This window comes from Falco peregrinus, chromosome 6 (genome assembly GCF_023634155.1).
Source record: "Falco peregrinus isolate bFalPer1 chromosome 6, bFalPer1.pri, whole genome shotgun sequence".
Taxonomy (NCBI): Eukaryota; Metazoa; Chordata; class Aves; order Falconiformes; family Falconidae; genus Falco; species Falco peregrinus.
In genome coordinates this window covers 2,853,949-2,871,929 of record NC_073726.1, presented here as the reverse complement: position 1 = coordinate 2,871,929, position 17,981 = coordinate 2,853,949, and positions in this window count along the sequence as shown.

The following is a 17,981-nucleotide window of genomic DNA, read 5'->3' as shown; positions in this document are numbered from 1 at the left end:
TGATACCATCTTACATGAGATTTTCATTGGATAATGCCTAGAAAAAGCTGAGGGTGAGCACAATCCACTCGGTCAAAGGGAAGGGGCCAGCTGAATCTGGCAAATCAACAAATGGTTACAGGACTGGTGCCGCAGCCAGGGGTTCGACTACTTAGACCATGGGACTCGCTCTGAGAAACCTGGTTTACTGGGTGCTAATAGGGTCCACCTGACAGAGAAGGGGAAGAGCATCTTTGCTTCTTCACTAAGTTTTTCTTCACACTTTGCTTTGCCAAGCTGGTGAAAACGGCTTTAAACTGAAGTTGCCAGGGGAGGGGAACCTCAGTCCATCCCACTCTTACCAGTTTGGTGCCAATGCCAGCAAGAGATGCCCAGAGCCCGGAGAGGGATCGCAGGGCAGCAGAAGAGGACCTGAAGAGCAGCACAAAGGAATTCCAGTTCAATAAGGCCAAGTGTGAGGTCCTGCACATGGGTCGGGGCAATCCCAAGCATAAATACAGGCTGGGCAGGGAATGGATTGAAAGCAGCTCTGAGAAGGACTTCAGGGTGTTGGTTGACAAGAAGCTCAACATGACCCGGCAATGTGTGCTTGCAGCCCAGAAAGCCAACTGCATCCTGGGCTGCATCAAAAGGAGAGTGGCCAGCAGGTCAGAGGAGGTGATTCCCCCCCTCTACTCCACCCTGGTGAGACCCCACCTGGAGGACTGTGTCCAGCTCTGAGTCCCCCAGCAGGAGGAGGACATGGACCTGTTGGAGAGAGTCCAGAGGATGATCACAGGGCGGGAGCACCTCTCCTATGAAGACAAGCTAAGAGTTGGGGTTGTTCAGCCTGGAGGAGAGAAGGCTCCGGGGAGACCTTACAGCAGCCTTCCAGTACCTAAAGGGGGCCTACAAGAAAGCTGGAGGAGGGGCTTTTTACAAGGGCATGTAGTGATAAGACAATGGGCAACAGCTTTAAACTGCAAGAGGGTAGATTTAGATTAGGTATTAGGAAGAAATTCTTTCCTGTGAGGGAGGTGAGCCCCTGGCACAGGCTGCCCAGAGCAGCTGGGGCTGCCCCATCCCTGGCAGTGTTCCAGGCCAGGCTGGATGGGGCTTGGAGCAACCTGGTCTGGTGGCAGGTGTCCCTGCCCATGGCAGGGGGGTTGGAACTAGATGATCATTAATGTCCCTTCCATCCTAAAATACTCTATGATTCTATCGAGTCTGGTGTGGAGATCAGCAGCTGTCAGTACGTCAATTGCCCAAAGGATTGTATGCATCAGTCACAGTTTCAGAGGAGTCTTGCTGGGACAGGGGACCCATCTGCATTTTCATCCGCAGCTTGGGTGAATAAAGGGTTTGTGCAACAGGCTTTCAAAATTCCACGGAGGTGGAGGACTTACTGAAGGAATGAAGCTGGACTTAGTGTTATCTGAGCAGATTGTGAAAGTGACCTGAAATTTTTAATTCAATTCAACAAAATGGAAGTCTTACGTCCAGGGATGTCCAGCCAACTGCGTGAATAGATGGTGCATGATCCTGAGTATGTGGCAGTCATGCAGGACAGGCTGTACGGTGTTCAGAGGACCAAGTGAAGCAAGGGCCAGCCATAGTGTGCTGCCTGGGAAAGCTGCAGGGCAGTGAGGCTACTGCTGGGAGAGGAGGGCAGTGGGAATGGATCAGACCACATCCCACCCTGCTGCCTGCCCTGAGTGAGTATGGGAAAGGGCTTGGGCCCCAGCAAGGTGTTTCCTGGCTAAGGAGCCTGTGGTAGCTCCAATTCAGCTCCAGACATGTCTCCTGCCCTGCAGAGTGGGTATTACCAAGATATCAGCAAGGGCGGGTGGCAACTCTTTGGTCTCTTCACCAACTGATGCAAGTGTGACTTCAAAGGGGTCACGGCTCATCCCCTGCTTGCATTCCCTCTGCATGTGCACCCAGGGGTGCTCAGGGGGCACCCCCCTGTCCCCGTTTTGGCTGCAGCAGGCAGCCACCAGCTCTCCCACCCCTTGCTCCAGCAGGCATGGGAAGAGCTCCTTCCCCTCTCTGGTATGGGGATGAGTGGGATCATGGTTGCAGGTGACCTGAGCAGTTCTGTTCCTGGAGACACTGTGGAGTTTAGACAAGCAAAATATGAGCAGTTCAACGTGCAAGTAAGTGACACCTATATGTCCCATGACAGCGTTTGACTCAGAATTAGTTCAGAGGGCTGTCAAACACCATCAATAAAAAGACAGAGGAAAAGTTTTACATGCATCATGTTCCAAGAGGTCTTCACACTTTGGCCTTTTCTTTCCAGATGATTTTTAAGAGACACACAAGTAATTTTGACCCTAGCTAGAGAGTACTGAATAGTGTTCTTCATTGATTTTAATTACCATAAACACTGTCAGTGTTTTCCAAGTTTCATTACTCGGGTGCAGCTAGCAAAGCCTGCTCCACAAAATATCAGACTGTGCAATGTGAAAATTAATTAATGATCACTGTCAAGGAACTTGGATATAATAAAGGAGGAAGAAAGTGTTTCTTGTAAACCTTTCTTTGGCTGATATTAAAACATTGTTCCTTTCTGTTCTTCTGCAAAGAACATTTTAATGGGACTCTGTAGGTGCAAAATCCATTAAAAGCAATTATCTCTGTAATTACTGTCTTGCTTCTCTTGATCTCAGAAAACACAGTCCTGCACTCACTGTTTGGGAATTATTCCTGGGATAGATGCCTATGTAAATGGGGTCAAATATGTGAGACATTTAAGATCAGTGGATAATAACAGGAAAGTAGAGTGATCAGAGACAATGTGCATTTTTCGTTGCAGAGAAATTGTGCAGAGGCTGAGCTCGCAGCATTTCTCACCCCTGCTGCTCTAAACACTCACACAATCACTGTATCTCTGGCACTGAACAGCCAATATTGAGGCTATCTGATTGCAGCAGTACTCTGGACTGCGTCCAAACACTGCATTATTTATGACTGCAAATGAGAGCACACAAGCAACTGAGGCTCACGTTCCGACCCACAATGGTACCTGGCACTTAGTCAAAAAATTGTGGCAACGGCCTTTGTATCATGAGACAGATGATGAACCTCACCCCAGATTTGCTGTGCAAACTGCACATTTCCAGTGGGAGACATACTTTAAAAAAAAATCCCACTTCATCCCACCTTTTAAGTATGACTACATTAGTATTTGTGGTAATTGGCTGCTGAATTAGGATTCAGGATTCATTCTCTAAACTGCCCTGTGCTGTTGGGGAAGAGCTGCCCAGTACCCCTGGTGGAAATCAGCCAGCTGAGTTAAAAGGAAAGCTAGTAACAGGAAGGATTTCTTAGGAACCTATCTATCTTTTTCTGCCTTTACATCAGGAAGTGGGGAAGTACCATCATGTTTATCTAATTTCAAGCCCTCTGGCAGGATGGCTCTCACTGATGCTCATCCACCCTGTCCTCAGCTCTGGTGACTGCACCCCTGCTGCCTGCCAGCTGCAGCAAGGCCGGGGAGAGCCAGTGCTTGTGCAACTCCTCAGTGCACGCCTGAATGTGTCAGGGCAGATGTGGCTCTGGTTTGGCCTATTCAGCTGGAGCTATTGCAGCAGCACTGTCACACCTGACACGAGTGTCGAGGGACGGAAGGTGTCTGAGGAGGCTCCCGCACCATCTACCTGTTGAAAGGATGCAGCTGTTCAGCTGCTCAGACCTAGAGGTTACCATCACAGCTGCTATTTTTAATCACTTTATCCATTGCAACTAATCCAACAAGAGTGCCTAAAGTACCTGTTAGCTGTGCCTGTCCCATGGTGCTCAACTGGGGAATCTGGGAATGAAAAAGCCTTCTTTTTTTTTTTTTCCCTCTTAAAAATGAGTGTCAGCACCCAGCTGCCATCAGTGACATGGGGAATCCTTTCCCATATCTTTTGTGTAAGGCAAATGGTGTTTCTCGACCTTTTTGTCTGCAAGGCAAATTTAGAGTTCTCCGAAAGATGTACTCTTTTCCCCCTGAGTCTGCAGGTAGCCAGAAGCACCAGCCTGGGGTGGTCTCTACCACATTCACCTGGATGGGACGATAAATGCGAGGTCTGGCCTTGTCACAAAGAGCTGAGCCGAGAGGCCTGGAGTGGCTGTCCTGATCCTTCCTTGGAGGTAAGAGTATTAAACTGTCCCCAACGTGCTGGGGCAGACACAACTGAATGCCCTGCGGAGAATTACAGCCCACCACACATGAGGAGTCAGGGAACATGCAGAGAAAGAGGCACTCTCGGTCTGTATTTTTGACTTAAACTGAGAGCAGATGACTGAAAAGAGCACGGTCGCAGGGTTTATCTATAGGTATGACAGCTACCTGCGAGGAGCTCTATACTAGTAAGCGTGTCAGCTTCACAGAACACAGTTACAGCAATCTCCTCTCTATGTAACCAAAAGAAACTGCAAAGGAAAAGATCTACCTCAACAGATAACCTTCTTGTAAGCATCTCTTGACAGGGATTAAGTCTAAGCTCTTCAGAGGAAAGGAGAAACGAGCTCCCAGCAGTGCCTGCGCTGCCGCCGGGTGAATCCTCTTGCTCCCAGGCAGGAGGGAATTAGGTGACCAAAGTTACAATTCCTGGGTCACATCAGCAGTGAAGCTGCTCCTGCATGGTGTTAAGGGAGTTTGCCAGTGGTATGAAATGCAGGTTGGAAATCAGAGTAAAAAATTCGCTCACTTGCTTCATCTACTTAATCCATTTCTTTCATCCTCAGTGCCCTTTCTGGCTATCAGCAAGGACAGAGGCTGTCTGGCATGCTGGATGCCAGAGCTGGAGAGGGGCATTATCAGTTTTATTGGGTTCGTCTCAGTCCTGAAAAGCTCAAAAGGCACTATTATTGTATTTCTCGTTACTCTTTCAAGGCGTCTTGCATCCAGAAGTGGTTTTTCCTTCTCTCTGCCTGGCAGTGTAATATCCAGAACCCTTTTTGCAAGCCCCTTTATATATTGAAATTGGTTTTACAAGCAGGCACCTTGCCAGTTATTTTTCTCCTGTTTTCTTGGGAAAGGATCAGACATAGTTATTGTCCTTGCATTTGTAACCATGGCAAAATATCTTACTTTATCTTCCCTGATGCTTACATGGTAACGCTGCTATTTTCTACTGGAAGTATGTCAAATTGGCTCCCAGTGCTTTTAAGTCTATTAACATTTTCATAGGCCCCTTTCTTACAGCTGTATTGGAGTCAAACTGTACAGTCTGTTCAGCAGATTTTGGGCTTTTGGGCTGTGTGTTTTGTATTGACTTAAGTCCAGTCCTTACATGATCAGGGCAGGAGATCAGTGTTTTCACTTAGTGGATATAACAGAGAAAGCAGCAACATTCTCCTGCCCAGAAATGCAGATACCCCCAAGCAACGCCAAATCCCTGGGGCCCGTCTGCAGAAAAAGATACAGTATTTTCTACAGAGATGTGCCGATCAAAAAGCAGAGGTTTTGGGGGGTTGAAAAATAACGTCAAAGCATAGAAAAATAGGAAAGTACAGATACTAGGAAACTGTGTGTAAGAATGGGTAAGTTAAAGTATCATATCAGGAAAACAAATCTCTGAAGAAAAAGAGGAAACATTCTAGATGGATTATCAGGCAGCGAGGACCAAAAGGAAATACATTGGAGGAATATTGCAAACTTCTGCCTCCTGTATTAAACAATTATCTCCTATTAAGGTCTTCAGCAACATATTTCCTTGCTTTAATTTGTGATCTCACTCAATTTCAAGTGATTAAAAACTACTAAATCAATTTAGGGCATCTTTAATGATGGCCTGAAAGGGAAAGAAGCTCTACCACTTCTGCTCCATTACCAAGTAAGCAATCTTTTTTTTAACGTCACACACAAGGGTATAAGACTTCCTGTTGTTTTTGTTATTTTTAGTTCTTCATTGTCCTTTGGAGATTTCTAATCGATTTGCACAATTTATGCATTTATGTAGTTTTAGGTGTGTGCATGTATAGTCAGATCATGCAAGTAATTTTTCTGCAAGAGAATGGCATTTGAACAACTGGGAGAGGCAGAAGTTTTTAGTTAAACTATTTAAAAAGCTTTGACACTGTTTTCAGTGCATGTTACCTCCAGCTTCCCACAGTCCTCTTTGTATCAGCAATTGTGAGGCCAGCAGGACCAGGGCGGTGATCGTCCCCCCGTACTGGGCACTGGTGAGGCCACAGCTTGAATCCCGTGTTCAGTTTTAGGTCCTCACTACAGGAAAGACATCAAGGTGCTGGAGTGTGTCCAGAGAAGGGCAACGGAGCTGGTGAAAGGTCTGGGGCACAAGTCCTGTGAGAAGCAGCTGAGGGAGCTGGGGGTGTTTAGCCTGGAGAAAAGGAGGCTGAGGGGGGACCTCACTGCTCTCTGCAACTCCCTGACAGGGGCTGTAGGCAGGGGGGGTCGGTCTCTTCTCCCAAGGAACAAGTGATAGAACAAGAGGAAATGGCCTCAGGTTGCACCAGGAGAGGTTTAGGTTGGATGTTAGGAGACACTTCTTCCCTGAAAGGGCTGTCAAGCATTTAACAGGCTGCCCAGGGAAGTGGTTGAGTCACCATCCCTGGAGGTATTTGAAAGACGGGTAGATGTGGTGCTTAGGGACATGGTTTAGTGGTAGAATAGCAGTGTTAGATTTATGGTTGGACTAGATGATCTTAAAGGTCATTTCCAGCCTAAAGGATTCAGTGATTCTGTGAGCCTGTATCACTGCCTGCAGGCAGAGCCCAGTGAGCTGCACTACTAAAAGGTCCAGCACTGCAGGCAAAGGCAGCATCTCACTTCATCCCGGGCCCTTCACCCTGCAACACAGCCCACATTCTCATGCACCTGCAGGGAAGGTTTAAGCCTCCTACATCCTGCATTATCGGGATGGCAGGTTTAGGAGTCACTATTTCTAAACCAAAATTGGGGATGAAAGAGAATGACACAAGCTGTCTCAACAGGGATGAAAGACCCAGAAGTGTCAGAGGCCAACGGCAGTCTGCATGTGTAAATACCCACATCTGAGTTGCTCTTCCTTTATAGTCCCCAGAAAGAAACAGGCACAGCCTGTGTGAAAACTCCCTTCATCCTAACAAAGCTGCTCTGTAAAAGCACATTTCTCGCTCTTCACTAGAAAGGGAGCTCCGGGTGATGGGCTCATCTATAGATATCTGCACCACAGACATCTAACATTAAGGCAGATGAATTCTTTGATTCCTCAGCTTAGATGGCTTCTGTTCCAACACCTCCTGCCACTATGTGTATTTTTTTCCTGTCTTCAGAAGTATTGTATGACTTACAAGATAAGCTTTCTTGGGAAAGAACAAACAAAACTGATCAAAAATGAACCATACCCTCTCGGTGCAACAAATAGACTTGGATGAAATGAAATAGATGAAAACCTGTCAATATTTAAAGGCCTTGTAAATGGATAATTTTGGCACAGTTGTGCTAATTTGCAGCCTGTCTGCTGCTGTAGAATCCAGAAGTGCCCCCTTGCTCCTGTTATTAGCAGCCATTGATTTCTACCATGCCGCAGACATGCAAATTGCTTTGCAATCAAATAAATTGATCTTTGGAGGGGTGCCAGGGTCCAGAAAACCTGTTGACTGCCCTGAAAATTGAAGCCACTCAAGTAGCAGCTGAAGCAGGCTCCCAGTCGCAGTGTTCAGAGCTCTCCCAGCAGCTCCTTTCCTCTGGAGGTTCGAGTGTAATGAACACTCAGGCTGGTATTAATGATCTTTTAAAAGTGTTCATGCTCTGAATTTCCCAGCCAACAACTTCTCTTTAAAGAGGCAGTGACCCAATATAGCAGAATACCCTATTCATACAAGCGCTTTCCTATTTTTTTATTTTCTTCTGCTGTTTGTTGGCTTTCGTCTTTGTCCAGAAGGATGTTAGGTAAAGACTTTGGTGGCTCTCTAGCAGTTGAGTTCTTTTCTTTCTGGATGCCGAGTTGTTGGTCAGACTGCTTTGACATGATAGGACTGAAAGTTGAGAGAGAGAATAGTATGTGGTACATGATCCAAGCTTTTAAGAAGACAGCTTAACAGTTAACACTGAGAGGAAGCGGTCTGTGCTCCTTGGTCCATTACAGTCAGAAAGAAACTTTACAGGGCTTTGGGTTAAGACCAGATTCAATCAGTAATTTAAAGACAGGCTTGAGAGATGAAGGAAAAGCCATGTTGTCCATGGCTGACCACAAGCATGAAAATTGTATTTACAGTTGACTGATGGCACAAAGTAGGTAGGACTGGAATAGATCATTTAGCTCAACGCTCAGAGCCTGGTGGGATATAGACCCAAAAGTTGCAGTCGGGGGAAAAAAAATAATTAAAAAAATCCAAAGTTAATGGAGTCCTCACACCAAAAGACCCCTGTGCTTGGTGCCAATGGCAGCTGGTGGGGCCCACAACACCATTACCTCCTCCTGCAGTGGGGCCACGTGCCGTGGTGAGGGGGTTAAGCAGACATCACCCGGCTGGGGACAGCAGGGCTCCCAGGCTGCAGGCAAAGTCTTGATAGCCCTTTGGGAACAGTGAGCCGCAAAGATGTATTATCTAGCCTGTAAGGCCCGTTTTCCGTTATCAGTTTTAATTTGGACAGTGGTTGCATTGTGTGCTGTCACTGTACCATCCTTTTCTTTGGGGAGAAGGCTCAGAGAAGCACCCAATTTATCTTCCCTTCAGCACTTATTGCTTTGTGGTTACTGCTGCATCCCCTTGTTCGTCTTAGTTAAAGCCTAATAGGCCCAACCTTCTTGGCCCCTTCACACAGCAGTCCCAAGATATTGCTAATGAGAACAAATTATATTTTGGCATTAAAGTTTTGGAGGTCCAGTGGGAGGCCTAAGGTACAATAATCTAGAAGATGTGTACTATCAGTTTGTGCAATGACATAGAAATGGGGCTCTAGTGACCAGAAGCTGACCCTGGATAACTTTAAGCTAGCAGGAAAATCAGGACTTTCAGCGGAGTAATTAATCAGTAAAATGGCTGGGTTGGCATGTTTGAATATTCTGTGTCTACTGAAGATCAGTTATCCCCCCTTCCACAGGGGTGAAATGCTTGAATTTCTTTTCTGGTCTTTAAATCTATGCAGGAAATCTCCTTTACTGGCACACACACACACACACACACACCCTTCACATTTGCATACTTTAAAAATTATTTCTTGTAGTTGAAACTAGCAATTAGCACAGGGAAGTACTATGATGTGGGCCATGCTAAAGGGAAGACCAGATGGTTACCGGCTCCCTCCCAGACTTGTAGAGGTGATTTTGAGTCTGTGCTCTTCTTTGCATCTACCCTACTGCTCTGTTTGCATTTTAACCTCTGAGGATCCCAAGTAAATCACTACTTCATGGCCTGGGTAAGCTAAGATGGTACCTTGTATTTCAGTAACAGAAAGGGCTTTAAGGAATATACGATGCCTGTAGACACACATGAATCAGGTAGCTGCTGTTGAAGGTCCAGCCATACGTCCAGATGCTAAAAGACATGTGACCCTGCTTGTCCTGTGTGCTGCCAAGCTGCAGCAATGCTGGCCCAGGAGTCACCCAACACCTTGGTCAGAGATGCAGATAAGAGCCCTGAACTACAGCCAGTTTGTGCCCTGCCTGCTCAGAGGATACGTGTTTGCTGGCATCCCTGAAGAGCTCACCTGGTATTTGATGTACTCATGTCAGAGAAGTGAGGAGGAACACAGGGAAAAGAGCCTGCTGTGACACTAGCCAAGGAGGACACAGCCCGAGCCTGGTGTCCTTCTCTGCCTGCAGTCTGAAGGAAATCACACGGAGCAGATCTGGACTTTTAACTAATATTCAGTTACTCCTGATGGGTTAGACAAACCTCTGCTGGGAATGGCTGCAGCAAAGGCACAGAGTCATCACACTGGTGGCCTCCAGAGGCTCTTTCCAGCCCATTTTCTGCACAGATTTGAGTGCAATGTGATCTGAGTGGCAATTTCACTAAGTCACACGTGTGCCACCAAGACCCACGCTGCTTACGCAGGGACTGGATTGAGCCCACATTTCCAGTATCCCCTTGCCCACTCCCCAGTTTGTGCAGATTTTTACCCTCCTGACTGCAAGCACCCTAGTTCAGCCATAAACCAACACAGCTCAGGACATGCAGGTGAGCTTTAGATTTGCTCAGTCAGCTCCTGGTCCTGCTTGTTCTGCTCTGGCACAGGCTGCCAGTACTGTACCCGTGGAAGCAGGGACAAACTGCTGACAGACCCCACATCTGCAGGAGGCAGATTCAGGATGGAACAGTGGTGTCTGGCACGTGCTCTACCACATCCCCTGCACGTGCCAGAGCAGCAGCATTGCCATTTTCCAGACTGGGAAAGAATCTGCTCCCAAACTCTTTTCCGTGCTCTGTTTGCTTGGCAGTGTTTCTGGCAGGGAAAGTGCTTTGGAGGAGAAGACATGAACCTATAGCAGGTCCGGCTGATGAACATCTCATGAACTCCACCAAAGGACTCCTCCTCAAGCTGAAGGACCTGCTCTGTGCAAGGCACAGACGGGAAAACAGAACAGAGATTAAACCTGGCCTGGCCCACAAGGCTCAGAAAATGAGCCAAGAACCAGCTCTGTCAACCAAAATACTTGGTGATGGCCAAAACCAGAGCAACAAAGTGCAGTCTCACCTGAAACCTTTCCACTCCTGGCCAATTTCTGGCTCTCCAGACAGAGCTGTGAGCTCTTGCACCTCCAGTAAGTCACTGGAAATTCAACATGGTTTATTACCATCTGTCTGTTGTCTATTACAATATTTATAACAGAGAGGAAGGCCTGTTCTTCTCTGACAGCAAAGCTACTCCACAGAACCAAAGAAAAAAAACTTGTATTGACCTGTAATCTGAGTAAATCTGGCAAGAAGGAACAGAAAGGTGAAAGAACAATAGGCCATTTTTATAGATTATTTTAAAAAGAAACAACAACGCTGAAGTAAGACAGCTGAAATATTTGAAGCGTTGCTGCTAGAACAGTTCCCCCTCTTAGTTTTTTTTCAAAGTCCACTTTCTAAATAACTAATGCAACTATCACCTGTGTAACCATGTCAAAACACTTGGCTGCTTGTTGGCAAGTATTCAGGTTTTAAAAGAAAAGGGGAGTAGTGTATCTGAAATTCAGCCTCAAAACAGTTCGAAATAACGTAGCTCGCTCTAGGGCTTCAGGATGCCCAGTGAAACCTGATGAACAAGGCGGTAAGGTGTGACTAGCCCCAGCACATCTGCTACCTCTCATCTCCATTGCCTGAGTGTACAAGGACTTGCACTTTTCAACATCTGTGCACCCTATGCTTGCTATCTTGACGTGTTTTTCATCACAATTAAAACTACACAGCATACATACCATATATGAATTTTGCCATACATAATGATCCTGGATTTCTAACTATGGCATTCACTGGAAGAAATGCACAGTTCCAGTGTAGTAGGGAGGACAGGCATGAGATTTGAATGTGGCCTTTGAAGCCAGCAAGCTGGTCCCACTGCAGTGCTCAAGTCACCCAGTGCTTGGTGTATGCCCTATGACAGGGCCTGCAAGAACCTGAGGGTCACCAGATGTCCATGATTTCCAGATGTGATGCAAATATAGGGACACACTGAAATCACTTGGCTTTCCCACCTGCAGGCAAAGAGGTGTTCATCACTGGAGCTTGCTTCAGAAGGCCATGACATTGCTGTCTCAAAGACATCCCCAGCCCCGGCTCTGAGCATAACACAGTTGTGCCAGGGCTGCATATGGTGGGCTCAGCTCCCCCTTGAAGAGCTGGCTAGAGGAGGGAGCTCCCATGAGCATACCCAACCAGGGTTTCTTAAATTTGGCTGATACACGTAGAGCAAGCTCCACATATTACCCTGTTCAGTGCTCCTCCCCACTTCCTTAGTCACTGTCAAGCAAACAGATTTTCTCATCAGCCCAGAAGGGAGTTTGGGAGCAGATCCATTCCCCAGTCTGGAAAAGGGGGATGCTGCTGCTATGGCATGTGCAGGGATTATGGTCATATCATATCAGCCCCCATTGCTCCACCCTAAATTTACCTCCTACAGCAGGAGGGCAAGGCACCTGAAATGCTGTGGCAGAGATGGGACCTCAGCTGCTTTGGCTGTCACGCAGCCCATGCAGGTGAGAAACCCGTGTGAGCAGTCACGGTACCCATATAGTTACCCGTCTCCGCAAGCATTGATGACTGCTGGGAGAAGAGAGACACCAAAGCTATGAAACATCACAGTTATTTCTTGAATGTCAGTCTAGGGACCACTCTCAGCAGGACTGCATCATCGCGCTGAAGCAAATACTCTCCTGACATACTTACTCTGCTTTTTCTAAGAATGAACAGCTAAAGGACAGAGGAATCAGGGATGGCAGAGCTGTGAGCTGAAATAGGACATGACAGCAAGACAAAGCAGAAGAGAGACAAGTACAAGAAGTGAAGGCAACATGAACAGGGAAGGTAGAGGACACTCGAAGGACATTTGTTGCCTTCTAACAACTATTTTAGTAGCAATGGAAGTTGTGCAGACAAGAGACTTCTTTCATACAGAAACCTCTTGCAGAGTTACCTGAGCCAGTCTTTGTCCTTGTACCTCCAAATGGAAAGGGCTCTGCCTTCCTGCACCAGGGAGGGATGTGCCACAAAGGTGTAGAACCAAGTGGAAACTGCAGCAGTGCTTCCTCCAGTGTTTCACTGAGGATAAAGTGAAAACTTTGAGACACAAAGAGCAGCCACAGACATGTAAGGGACGTGGCCGTTATCAGTAACATATTCACAGTCATGCCCCTTGCCTGAGCCCTTCTCTGCCTTAGCACTGACCTGCTTGCAGCAAGGATCACCCCACTGCCCTTTCTCCTGAACGGTGAGGTCAGCAGGAGGCAGGCAGTGAGGTATGGTGCTCCCCTTGCTGTTCCCATCTCCTCTGAAGAGAGGCCCTTGTGGCACAGGGACCTCGCTAATACCCAGAGGAGATGATCACAAGTTCAAGTTTAAGAGCAGATGCTTTGTAGCCTCCATGAGTGTAAAATCAATCAGAGCAGATTAAATAGATTACACTAATTAAGAGATGCAATATGCAGAGGAGAGCAAGACAATATTTTCTTTGGTGTACATTAGCTGTTGTCCAGGTGAAAGGTAAAGTTTTCTGAACTGATCTGTCCTGGCTAATGTCCTTGCAAATACACTTTGGAATAAGCTAAGCAAAGTCACTGGCTTGGGTTTGTACCTGCTCAGTTATCCCACACTCTCCAAATTTCCTATTTAAGCTCAGTCATTAAAAGAATGAACAAAACCTACAATTAGTAATTGAACAGAAAGCTAATGTTTTCCCAGCACTTGGAAACATGGGATGCCATCCTGAATTCAGCTAGGTGAGAGCTAAGCTGTGGCATATGAAGGCACAGACCCCAAGTAAGATCCTTTATTACCTACATAATTGCTGGTCATATACAATCACTTACCCACCCAAGTTCTGCCCTGGAAGGTGCCTACATGCAGCAAAGCACCTTCGCAGCCAGTTCACACCCTACGGAGCTGTTTACTCCCTCCATGCTCATCTGAGGAGGCCTCTGCTTCCCAGATCAGGATTGAAGCTGTGGGAGGCTTTGGGCAGCCCCTCATTGCAGACAGGTGTGCACAGGATTGATTTGCAGGTGAGCTCAGAGAGCCAAATTTAGTGCTAGTTGCTTCCTCGCTGCATTTTAAGGCATAATCACTCTGCAGCCTGGCACCCAGACAACGAACAAAGCCTGTTCTTAGAAAGAGCCCTTACACTCAGCCTTGTCATGTAGCCCTGGTTGCAGGTTTTGCTCTGTGCCCTTCTGGTCAGGAGGCTGCCATGGCTGCCTTCAAATTCATCACTGCCCACATGATTCATGGCATTGCTGGTGCAGACTGGGATCCAGCCTCTCAGTCCCGAGCCTCTTGGTGCTGCAGTTGCTGACAGCTGTATCAGGATGGCGACTGCTGGTGCCAGTAACATCTGCTACCGCTTGTGCTTAAAAGTGGAACAGCAGGACCTGAAAGGGGGGCAGGAATGGGAACCAGAGCTCGGCAATGAAACAGTGCTATCAAGGAAAGGGCAAAGGGCTTGCTGGTGCATCCCAGCCTATTTGACACTTCTGGGTGAATGGCAATGCAGTGTGCTGCGAGCAGATAAATACTACAGAGATCTTCGGTTCAGAAGGCTTAGTGCTCCTCTCCGGCATGCTGGAAATCCCGCCGCACTTGCCCCAAACAAGCACTACACTAAGGGACAAATTAGCGGTGGAGGTCTCTTTTCTGACTGAAATCCAGAAGAGTTTTAATACTGCCACCTAAACTCCTCCAAATATTGCAAAACCAGACTTGGCCTTTGGCAAATCACCCCTGTGAACGATGAGCAGAAGGATGTCGCTGCCAGCAGTCCCACCACAGGGCTGCGAAGGTGCTGAGCTCCCCCTTCCCCAGTCCTGCTGCTCAAACAGCTGGGCTGCTGGCCCAGGGGTACCCCCAGACCCCTACCCACGCCAGCTGCCTCAGCAGTGGGAAGGTCCTCCAGGCTTGCTCCTGGGTGCATGGGGATGCTTCCTCCCCGTGGCACTGGGGACCTGTCCTCAGCCCAAACCCTGGCCCCCTCACCCTCAGGGAAGCTGCTGTTTACAGAAACGATGCACTTTCCCCTTCGGTCTCCCTTTTGCCTTGTATAGAGTCTTCCCAATTAGTGAAAGTTTTTTGGCTACTTAGTAGATGACTCTTTTGTTTATATGTTAAAATTTTCTTCCGTCTATTTGTTTGGCATCCAAGTGTTTAATCAGTGATTGCGCTTAAGGGCAGTCTGTATTTTTATTATCTACTTAATGAGATGAAAGAAGGCTCTTTTCTCTTTTTTTTTATTTATTCTTAATTAAGAAAATGCCTGGACTTGTTGCATAAGACGAGCGCAGCCTTTTACCTCCTGGGCAGGAGCAAGCAATGCTGCCAGGGGAAATGTCTTGTACACAATCTTCCTTTCAGATCTGGTTATAAAAGATAAGCAGCACTGACATGATCAGTGTGATAAATGCCAGCTGCTGACTTACTGAACCCTCTGCCAACCTTGGACAACTGAAAATGCACTCATTAGAACAGCGTATCCTCATTTATTTTTATAGATAAATATATAGACTGATATATGTAATTAATACATGGAGGCTTCTTTTCTTTGAGTCTAGTGTTGATTTCAGCAAAGCGTGAACATGCTGAAAGAGAGAAAAAAACCCAAAATATAAAATACATGGTTAATTGAAATTTAAAATCTGCCTGAACAGTTTTCTGCTCTTCCCAAGCCATCTGCTTCTCAGCTGGGTGTCTCCTGCCCTTGCAGCAGGAACACATCCCTGGCCAGACAGCCAGCACCAGGAGGACCCATTTTTACAGCAGCTTGCCCACCACTGGTTTTAGATCAGCGACAAGTCATCAGTTTTCTCCCTTTAATACCCCCCTCACAGCTTTCTGTGGCATTGCTATCCCTTTTGGGAACGGGGGCTGTGCTCAATTGCTTTCCCTGGCACTACAAAGACTTAGGCACTCATACCTTCACAGGTTCCCCTGTCCCCTAAGGGACCCCCCCTTAGCAGCTTGCTCTCCTGCAGGCTGGGGTCACTGGGCAATGGCATCACCAGCATTAGCCTCTGTGGGATCTGGTGTCACCAGTGTTGCAGTGCCCACCAGCCACTGCGGTGGCCGGGCTGCACCACTGTCCTCGTGCCGTGCTTGTTCCTCTGTCACCTCCCACGTCCCTGCCGCAGCACCCACTGCCACCACCCCCTGACCATGCACCCAGCCAGCTGCCAGCTCACCACCGCTCTGGCAGCCGGTCTTACCCAACACCCTCTGGTTGCAACCCTGCATTCTGATCTGGGAAAGAAGTGATGGGAGTACTTGTGTCCCTTTGGAGGCACGACTGTGTTTGAAAACCCCCTTGCCCTCCTCTAAGCCCAAGACAGATGCTCGTGTGCACATAAGTGCAAGCACCTCTGCTCTGTCCTGCTTCTTCCACTAGAGCCCATGACAACAGCTGAAACCCTCCAGACAACATTTACTTGCATCATGGTCAACACGAGAAGGAATTTTCATCAGCTTCACAGAGCGCTATTACAGCATTACTTCAAGTGCCAAGTGCTTCTATTGAATTTAAACCCGGAGACTTCCTTGGAGAGGCTCTTTGCAGGCCGGGGCTCTCTGTGCAATCACTCCCGGACCCTCCAGTGACAACTGGACAGCAGTCGAGGCTCCAGGCAGAGTCTCCTGTCACAGGCAGTTGAACAGCGCTGCTGCTGCTTCTGAAATGCCTCGGAGCGCCTCACGTGGGGTGCACAGCTTTGAGGTGCTGTCGCTTGGCATAGGCCACCTTCACTCTTCCTGCCCCATCCCCAGGGGCCCTTCCTTGCTCCACGATCACAGGGATCACTATTCATGCCTTGTGGGAAAAGCCACCATTCTGCTTCACCACGAGGCACTTGAGCATCCAGCCACTCGTTGCAAATGCAAGGCGGTGAGGTCATGCAAATGCTGAGGTCCTCTGCAGGAGGAGGACCAGTGCAAATCCTGGTTGCCAGCCATACCGGTACAGGTTCCTCAGCTCGTAGCATCTTCTGGTTCCCTTCCTAGCCAAGGGGGGACAGGTGGGAGTTGGTTAAGGCAGGGAGCACCTGCAGGTGGCATAGGGTTCCTTGTCTCACTTCTCTGGGGGTTGAAGCTGGGCCAACAAACTTTGCTGATGGGAACACTTACCCTTATCATGCTGAGGGGGTGTGTGAGGGTTTCCATGTGCTATATAGCTCCCAGGGAGCACAGGCAGGGAGGGAAGGAGGAACAAAACTGAAAGACTGAAATAAAGGGGAGGCTTTGTACCATGCTGGTATGGATTCAGAAGGCCTTTGGGTGGCAGAGGCAATATAAATACAACACTGGTGGCCTCCAGCTGTTGGTGTCACTGGAAGTGGCAATGTGACTCCATACCTGCACCCCCTTCCAGGTGAAGGGGGCAGTTGGTCTTCCATGTGGAAAAGCCAGTCTACAATGCACACTGTTGGCCCTAATTTTTCAGGGGACGATGCACAGCAGGCTCTGCTGAGCCTTCCTGAAGATGCTGGTGCAGATGCAGCCTTCAATGGCAGTTTGACACATCCCATCAGTTCAGCTTTGAGACAGACCTGAAGTACTGTGATTCACCCTTCCCAGACTGTTCAAGCCCAGGGCTACCCCCGAGTCTGTGAACAGCCCGAACAGCCTGCTGGTCCCCTCCAAACTGCTGCACAGACCATCCTGGGCATCGGTCTCCCTTCAGCCTGGCATGGCTGTCACACTCATGTTCCCAGGCTTGGGTGGAGAACTGAGAAAAATCTCATTGGCCAAGAGTCCTCTCAAGAGAGGGGTTCAGCCTGCCCTGGTGCCATCACTGGCCCCAGACCCTGCTCTGGCAGCCCCAGAGCTTGCCAGTGTTTCCCACGACACAGTGCAGTACAGGTCCAGAACACCATAAATCCCACCCAGAGAGATGCAAACCTGTTTCTCTTCTTCCCTGTAAAAGGCATGTCTAGGAGCCCTCAGCTTCAGTCTTCCAGGAGGACACAGCCGGTGCAGAGCCTTGCTTGCGCTGGACACCACGCAGCGGGGTACACCACAGGGGCAAAGCACATTGGTAGGACCTTTCTGCTCAGAGGATCCACTAAAAAAAAAGTACCAGGCACTTAAATGCGACACCTGCGCAAGGTGTCACCCAGCGATGCTGTGCCAGGTGTCACTCAGGGGTGCTGTGCCGAGTGGTACTCAGGGATGAGCTGAGGCTCATGGGGAGCCCGAGTCACCCACGTATATTTGTCTCGTTACTCCCCTCAGAGAGCATGCTCCTGTGGGCTTAGATGGCATCAGGGCAGAGGCAGCTTTGGCTGAATGTCAGGATCCCAAAGGTCTCACCACATACCCGGAGGAGACAAGGCACGGAGCAGCCCCATGAGTGTACAAATCAGAAGGAAAGTTTCCCTCAG